General features: G+C 34.4%; 1 protein-coding gene across 6 annotated transcripts in view; it reads left to right on the top strand.

Annotated features, from left to right (window-relative positions):
* Nucleotides 1–8,401, top strand: part of APC (APC regulator of WNT signaling pathway) — a 151,289-nt gene that overhangs the window by 4,667 nt on the left and 138,221 nt on the right. The gene's annotated exons all lie outside the window — the stretch shown is intronic.

Here is an 8,401-nt window from a genome sequence, read left to right as displayed (position 1 = left end):
GAAAAAGAGACAATCTTTGCCCTCAAGAAATTTATAGTCTAATGAGAGAAAACACACCAAAGGAAGCTGAAAAGCTGGAGTGGGGAGGGGGGTGATCCTCCTGGAGGTACTAGGCACAGGCACATGGTGTTCCATGAAGTTGAAGCCAACCAGGGCAGCTGATGGAAAATGGAGTGACCTGAAAAGTTTTGAGTCCTCTATGAGGGAAGACTTTGTGAGGAATTTAATGCTCTGCTCTCCAATAATAGGCAAGTGAGTGTCAGTTGAGATGTTGAGTATTAACATCTTACTTTATGTGTTCGTGTCTTCCCCTTTAGAACAGAAACTCCCCCAGACCAGGGATTGTTTCTTTCTTTCTTTTTTTTTTTTTTGTCTTTGTATCCCCAGCACCTGCATAGTCCCTGATTGGTACTATGATGTTAAATGTGTATTATCTAATTAATTGATAATGAAGCCCAGAAAGATGAATTGTATTGCCCAAAGTCACCCAGGTTGTAACTTGTACACAGCTAGGATTTGAATCCAAGTCTTCTGATTCCATATTGAGTATTTGTTCTGCTATATTATATATACAATAATAATTTGCTGTTAGGAGATGAACATGTGATTTATTTTGTTTTTTTTCACATTAGTTTTCCAGCAGTATAAAAACTTTATTAAGCAAAGTTGAAGCTTGTGAAATCATTGTAAGGTAATCCATCTCAAATGTAGTTAGTTATGACTGTTTAGGTTATATTTTTACCATGCTGTATTAGGCAGTTATGTATTTTAATTTGTATGTATCTAATTTTATTAATTAAAACAAATTTGTTTTCTGTATATTTTTCTTTAATAGCAAGCACTTAGTTATTTTTAAAACAAATATGTGTTTAAACTTGAAACTTGTAAGATGTATACTGTGGTTGGTGTATTTTTTTGTTTTTCTTTTTTGGAGGGCAGTTGGGGTTAAGTGACTTGCCCAAGGTCACATGGCTAGTTTTTGTGTTGAGTGTCTGAGGTCGGATTTGAACTTAGGTCCTCCTGATTCCAGGGCCAGTGCTGTATTCACTGAGCCACCTAGCCGCCCATGTTGGTGCATTTTTTAAAGACAAATTACATATACTTTCAGCTAGGTCAATGTGAGAAATTTGAAATGTTCTATTACATAGTAAATTAAGTCTTCATCATCTCTTCTTTATTCATTGAATTGAAGATTTTTTTTCAATGTTCAATTTAAATGAAAGAAAATAAGCTATAGTTGTTAAATACTTTCCTGTAGCTCAGTTTGCCTTAATAAATTCAGATGCTTAAATAACTTTTATCAATTCCCAGTTGAAATTCCATAGGATCATAGATTCAGAGATGGAAGGGATTTGAAATCTGGTCCATTCTGTATTCTCTCCCCCCCCGCCCCCACTTTGTTTTTCCCTAATAAATGAGGGAACAGGCTGAGAGAGGTAGAGTGACATAAACTCACACAGGAAGATTTGAATTCAGGTCTTAATAACTCACAATCCAAATTAATATTCGGCAAAATGTCAGTTAAAGTATAATACACTGATACTGGTGCCCAGATTAAGATACATATTTTTAAATGTCAGGCAAAGTATAATTAGATGTAATTTACTTGATGTTTATCCTAAACTTTCTAAAATGTTCACTTTCTTTAGAATGAAAAAATGTGGAAATTTGGGCTATCATTTTTCAGATACAAACTATTCATTATTATTGGATTGTAGATTTAAAGTTGAAAGGGAACCTACTAGCCAAGTCCTTCATATCACAGATGAATTCTTATCCCTTCACTCTAATTTTCCCTCCCCACCTCTCTCATTATCCTATCCCCAAAGGAAAATGTAATTGATTATATCTGGCATTTTCTTGGTTATTTTTCCAGAGCAACATATTGAATAATGTCTTCAGGCAACAGTGTGCATTAACTCCCACATCCTTTTCCTGAAGTGTTAATGAAAACTTAAGCCAATCATTTTGGAAACATACACTTTCCCACACAAACTCAACTGCAATTTTGTTGTCTCTTACACAGTTCTCAAGTAAGGTTTTCTGGAAGTTTTTTTCCAAGTCATTTCATACTAACCAGGAGAATTTTGTGAAATTAAGTGAAATTTAGAGATACTGTATTTCCTCTTCCACATAATTTATTAAAATATTCATTAAAGCTAGTACCAATATAATATTCTTCCAGAAAGCACTCCATCTACACTGTGTCCACCCAAAGAATTTGTAATTTGTCTCAGCCCAATCCTAATCCATGACAAAACCATTTCCCCTACTCAGCCCCACTGTGCTTTAATGATTTTTACTTTAGCCTCTGGTGGTAGGATTTCTGAAACTCTTAAGTAGATTAATAAAAATAATGGTTTCCCTTTATTCAAATTCAGATTGCCTAATACAAACAGTAATAATCATGATATAATAATAAAAATAGCTAGCATTTATATAGCATTTTAACATTTGCAAAGCACTGGATGTATGTTAGCTCATTTGATCCTCACAATAATTTTGTGAAGTAGTGCATGTTTTACAGATGAGGAAACTGAGGCAAAGAGAGGTTAAGTATAAATGCCTAAGGCAAGATTTCAACTTAGGTTTTCCAGACTCCAAATTCAATGTTCAATATTGCTACCTACCTGCAACCTGGTGTTAATATTGTTAATTATAACAGTTAATAATACTAATAGCTGAATTTATGTTGTGCTTTTTTTTGTTGTTGTTGTTGCTTTTTTGCAGGGGAGAAGGCAGAGCAATTGGGGTTAAGTGACTTGCCCAAGGTCACATGGCTAATAAGTGTTAAGTGTCTGAGCCAGATTTGAACTCAGGTCCTCTTGACTCCAGGGCTGGTGCTGTATTCACTGTGCCACCTAGCCACCCCAATGTTGTGCTTTTTAAGGCTTGCAAAGTACTTTATGTATGTTATCTAATTTGTGCTTCACAATAATACTGTTCTTGTACATTACAGATATTATCTTCATTTTATAGCTATAGAAACAGACCCAGAGAAGTTATAGTAGTGAAGAGGGTCACTATATAGTATAACTAATAATTGTAAGAAGTGTGATTTGAACATGGTCTTTATACCTAGCATTTTATATAGTGCCTCCTATGTTCCAGGCACTGTGCTAAATCCTTTACAAACATTATCTCACTTGATCCTCATAAAAACCCTTGGAGGTAGGTATTATTATTATTATCCCCATTTTGTAGTTGAGGAAACTGAGGCAAACAGGTGTTAGTGACTTGCCCAAAGTCACAAAATTAGTAAGTACCTGAAGCTGCATTTAAACCCAAATTTTACTGACACTAAGCCCAGCCCTCTATCCAGTATCCCACCTAGCTGCTATGTTACGCAGCACTGCTAGATAGTCGCATATATTATGCACTTAATAACTGTTGAGTGTTGGGGATGCAAAGAGAGGCAAAGACCAGTTTTCTTTTTTCCCTCATGAAGCACATCTTCTAATGGGGGAAGAAAACAAGTTAACATACCAGCTACATAAAGAGTATGGAAGGTAATCCCAAAGAGGAAAGCATTAGTAGCTGGGGGAAGAGAAGGAATCAGACACATTGACACACTGTTGGGAGAACTGTGAATTGGTCCAGAAATTCCAGAAAGCAACTTGAAATTATGTTAAAAAAAATTAATCAACCATTCAAACCTTTTGAATCAGTGGACCAGCTATTGTGCTCTTAAGAATTCATAGACAGAGCACCCATCCAGAAACACCTGGCGGTATAACCTTGAGCAAGTTACTTAACGCCCATTGCTTAGGGGCGGCCAGGTGGCTCAGTGAGTAACAGCACCGGCCCCAGAGTCGGGATGACCTGGGGATTGAATCCGGGCTCAGATACTCAGCACCACACCCAGAAACACCTGGCCATGTAACCTTGAGCAAGTTACTTAACCCCAATTGCTTAAAAAAAAAAATTCATAGACAGAAAGATTATATGTATTAACAAACTAATAATGGCAGCACTTTTTGTAGATTATAATGACAGACTACAAAAGTAGGTACTCATCATTTGGAAAATGGCTAAACAAATTGGTACGTGAATGTAATGAAATATTGCTTCATAAAAAACAATGAATATGAACAATTCAGAGTAACATGGGAAGACTCATATGAACCAATGCAGAGTGAAGAAAGCAGAACCAGGAATATTCATGACTACCATAATATAAACCAAATCAAATGTAAACCAAAAAATCAATTGAACTTGACTTAAATGCATTGACCAGCAAATGATGCAACATCTCCTTTTTCTTTTGGTTAGAGATGGGGGAACTTAGATGAGGAATACTGCATATATAGATGAACCTTGCTGTGGTAGTTAATTTTCCTTAAAATTTTCATTGTAACAAAGGAGAGTTTTGTTTTGGAACAGAGGAAGTATAATTGGAAATGAGTGGTATATAAAAAAAGAAAAAGGATCATTTTATTTTATTTTATTTTATTTTTTTTGCTTTTTGGAGGGCAGTTGGGGTTAAGTAGAAAAAGGATCATTTTTAAAAAGATATATGATTTCCCTATGTTAAAACTATTACTTATAGGTTTTATTTTCTTAAGTGTTACTATTGATTTTACCCTTTGTCATACTGTTTATCAGCTTGCCTTAGCAAAGGCAGATACAAAGCAAGCTTTTACCAGTGAAAAATTTTAGGGCAAAAATATTCAAAGCAACTGTTCCTGTCTTTTAATGTTACCTTAGAAACAAGCTCTACAAGTCATAATGTTAAATGATTTACTTTTGTCATAGAAATAAATAAGAAAGGTAAGTTTTGATGATTGAACTCTGTGTTTTATTTTTCAAGTTTCATTTAAACCATTTTGAATGGTTATCTTTCTAAAATGGTTTATATATTTCCCTACCTTCTTAAGGAACATATTAAACATAATTTTGTGTGAAGACTTGCTTCAGTGATTTGTAACTGTGTAAATTTGAAGAAATCACTTAACTTTTTTGAGCCTAAGTTTCCTCATATATAAAATAGGGTAAATATTGTGCTACCTACCTCATGAGGTTGTTTGAAGGTGAACACTTTGTAAATAGTAAAGCTCTTTGTACATTTATTTAACATTGTGTTAGATTTTTATTAATTTTGTTAAGTATTTCCAAACAAGAGATATAGGTCATTACAAAAAATAAAACAGGTAACTTTGATAATTTATAACTGAAAAGCTTCTGTACATGCAACACTAATGCATTGAGATAAGTAAATTGAGAAGTGCTTGAATGGTTGACTATTAGTTTCTCTGATAAGTGTTCGATGAAATCTCAGTTGCTTTTTCTTTTCTTTTCTCATTAGTAATTTGGAGCATGTTTTCATGTTGTTGTGATTAATTGGTAGTTTTCTTTTGAGAACTGTTTACTCTTGGTCAAGGGATTTTGACCACTTATTTATTGGGGAATGGCTATTAGTTTTACATATATAGTTATTAATTGTTTATATAACAGATATAATTACATGAGGTTTTTTTTTTTACTTTTTTATGAGTTCTGAGTTCTAATTTCTATCCCTTCTTTCCCCTTCTCTCCCCCATATCCGCACTTCAATATGGTAAGCAGATGTAGGTTATACATGTGTAGTCACGTAAAACATTTCCATGTTAGTCATTTTGTAGAAGAAGACTTGAATAAAAATAGAAAAGAATAAAGGAAAGAAAGCGAAAGACACCATGCTTCAGTATATTTTCAGAAAATAGCAGTTCTTTGGAATCAGATAGTATGCTTCATCATTAGTTCTTTGGGATTGTCTTAGATCATTGTATTGCTGAGAATAGCTTATAAGGTCATTCATAGTTCTTCATCATACAGTATTACCATTAATGTGTACAACATTCTGCTGGTTCTGCTCACTTCATTTTATATTAGTTTGGAGGAGAGAAGGCAAGGCAATTGGGGTTAAGTGACTTGCCCGAGGTCACACAGCTAGTAAGTGTGGCAAGTGTCTGAGGCTGGATTTGAACTCTGGTCTTCCTGACTTGAGGACCAGTGTTCTATCCACTACAACACCTAGGTGCCCCTTGCTTGTCATTTCTTATATAGCATAATAATATTTAATCACAATCATATGTCACAGCTCTTCAGCCATTCCCTAATTTCTCAGCATTTCCTCATTTTCCAATTCTTAGCCATGACAAAAAGAGCTGCTTTAAATATTTTTGTACAAATGGGTCCTCCCTCCCCCCTTTTTACTTTTTTTTTTAAATTTTTAGTCTTTATTAATTCGTTTGTTTAATTTTTTTTATAAGATTAAGTTCCACAATTCCTTGAGTTTCAGATTTTGTCTCCCTCCCTCCACTCCCCCCTCCATGATGGCATACAATCAAATATAGGATCTGCAAATACTTTCACATTAGACATTAGTCAGGTAATAAAGAAGGATTGTATTAAATGGAATGAACAGTGGGAAAGAGGAAACAAAACCAAACAAGAAAAAGAAAAAGAGCAGGTAGTTTGCTTCAATCTGGATTCAAACTCAGTTCTTTCTAGTTCTTTCTCTGGATGTAATAGGCATCTTTCTCCATTATGAGTCTTTTGGAGTTGACTTATAACCCTGCATTGCTGAGAAGAGTCCAATCTATCGAAGTTGGTCGTCACACATACGTTGTGTCTGTAATTGTGTACAAATGTCTCCTGGTTCTACTGTTCTCACTCAGCATCAGTTTGTATAAGCCTCTCCAGGTAAATATGAAGTCCATCTGCTCCTCGTTTCTTATAGCACAATAGTATTCCATAACATGCATATACCACAACTTGTTCAGGCATTCCCCAATTGATGGGCACCCCCTTAATTTCCAATTCTTTGCCACCACAAAAAGAGCTACTATAAATATTTTTGTAGATATGGGTCTTCTTCCCACTTCTATGATCTCTTTGGGATACAACCCTAGAAGTGGTATTGTTGGGTTAAAGGGTATGAAATTATGTATAGCCCTTTGGGCATAATTCCAGATTGCTCTCCAGAATGATTAGATCAGTTCACAACTCCACCAGCAATGCATTAGTGTTTCAATTTTTCTATATCCTCTCCAGCATTTATCATTTTCCTGTTTTGTTATCTTAGCCAGTCTGACTGGTAAGATGTGGTACCTCAGAGTTGTTTTGATTTGCATTTCCCTAATCAATAGTGATTTAGAACATTTTTTCATATGCTTATAGATATCTTTAATTTCTTCCTCTGAAAGCTGCCTGTTCATATCCTTTGACCACTTATCATTTGGGGAATGACTTGTATTCTTAGAGATTTGACGCAATTCTCTGTATATTTTAGAAATGAGTCCTTTATCAGAGACAGAGGTTATAAAAATTCTTTTCCAACTTTCCACTTCCCTCCTAATCTTGGTTACATTGGCTTTGTTTGTACATAAGCTTTTCAGTTTAATGTAATCAAAATTATCCTTTTTGCATTTTATAATGCTCTCTAATTCTTGTTTGGTCATAATGTCATCCCCTCTCCACAAATCTGACAGGTAAACTATTCCTTGCTTTCCCAGATGGCTTACAGTATCAGCCTTCCCTCCCCCCTTTTTAAAAAAATCTTTTTTTGATATAGACCTAGCAATAGTATTGTTGGATCAAAGTGTATGCACAGTTTTATAGCCTTTGGACATAGTTCCAAATTTCTCCCCAGAATGCTTCACATTCACAGTTCACAGTTACATGAAAAGTGTATTAGTGTCCACATTTTCCAGCATTCCCTCCAAAATTTATCATTTTCCTTTTTTGTCATTTTGGCCAATCTGACAGGTATAAGATGGTGGTTCAGAATTGTTTTAATTTGTATTTCTCTAGTCAGTAGTGATTTAGAGCATTTCTTCATATGATTACAGATAGCTTTGGTTTTTTTGTCTGAAAACTACCTGTTCATATCCTTTGATTATTTGTTAATTGGGGAATGACTTGTATTTTTATAAATTTGACTCAGTTCTATATATATTTAAGAACTGAGACCTTTATCAGATATATTTGTGGCAACATTTCCCCTCCCCCAGTTTTCTGCTCTCCTTATAATTTCGGTTGCATTGGTTTTGTTTGTGCAAGAACTTTTAAATTTTATATAATCAAAATTATCTATTTTACATTTTGTAATATTCTGCATTTTCTTTGGTCCTAAATTCTTCCCTTACCCATAGATCTGACAGGTAAACTATTTCTTGCTCCTCCAATTTTCTTATGGTATCACCTTTTACTTTTAGATCATGTACCTATTTTGATCTTATCTTGGTATATGATGTGAGATGTTGACCTAGCTTCTGCCGTACTATTTTCCAGTTTTCCCAGCATTATTTTGTCAAATTGTATAAATCTCACTTAATCATAATGAATGACTAAGTTTTTTAGAATAATTTGTGAAATGTGGACACTAGCTTTTTAAAGTTTGATTGAATTCTCCTTTGAA

The sequence above is a fragment of the Petaurus breviceps genome, unplaced genomic scaffold (genome assembly GCF_028583685.1).
Source record: "Petaurus breviceps papuanus isolate PSGF00001 unplaced genomic scaffold, PetGlider_PUasm1.0 183, whole genome shotgun sequence".
NCBI classification, from domain to species: Eukaryota; Metazoa; Chordata; class Mammalia; order Diprotodontia; family Petauridae; genus Petaurus; species Petaurus breviceps.
The sequence above is the reverse complement of the archived record's forward strand: the minus strand, read 5'-3'. Positions and strand labels throughout refer to the sequence as shown.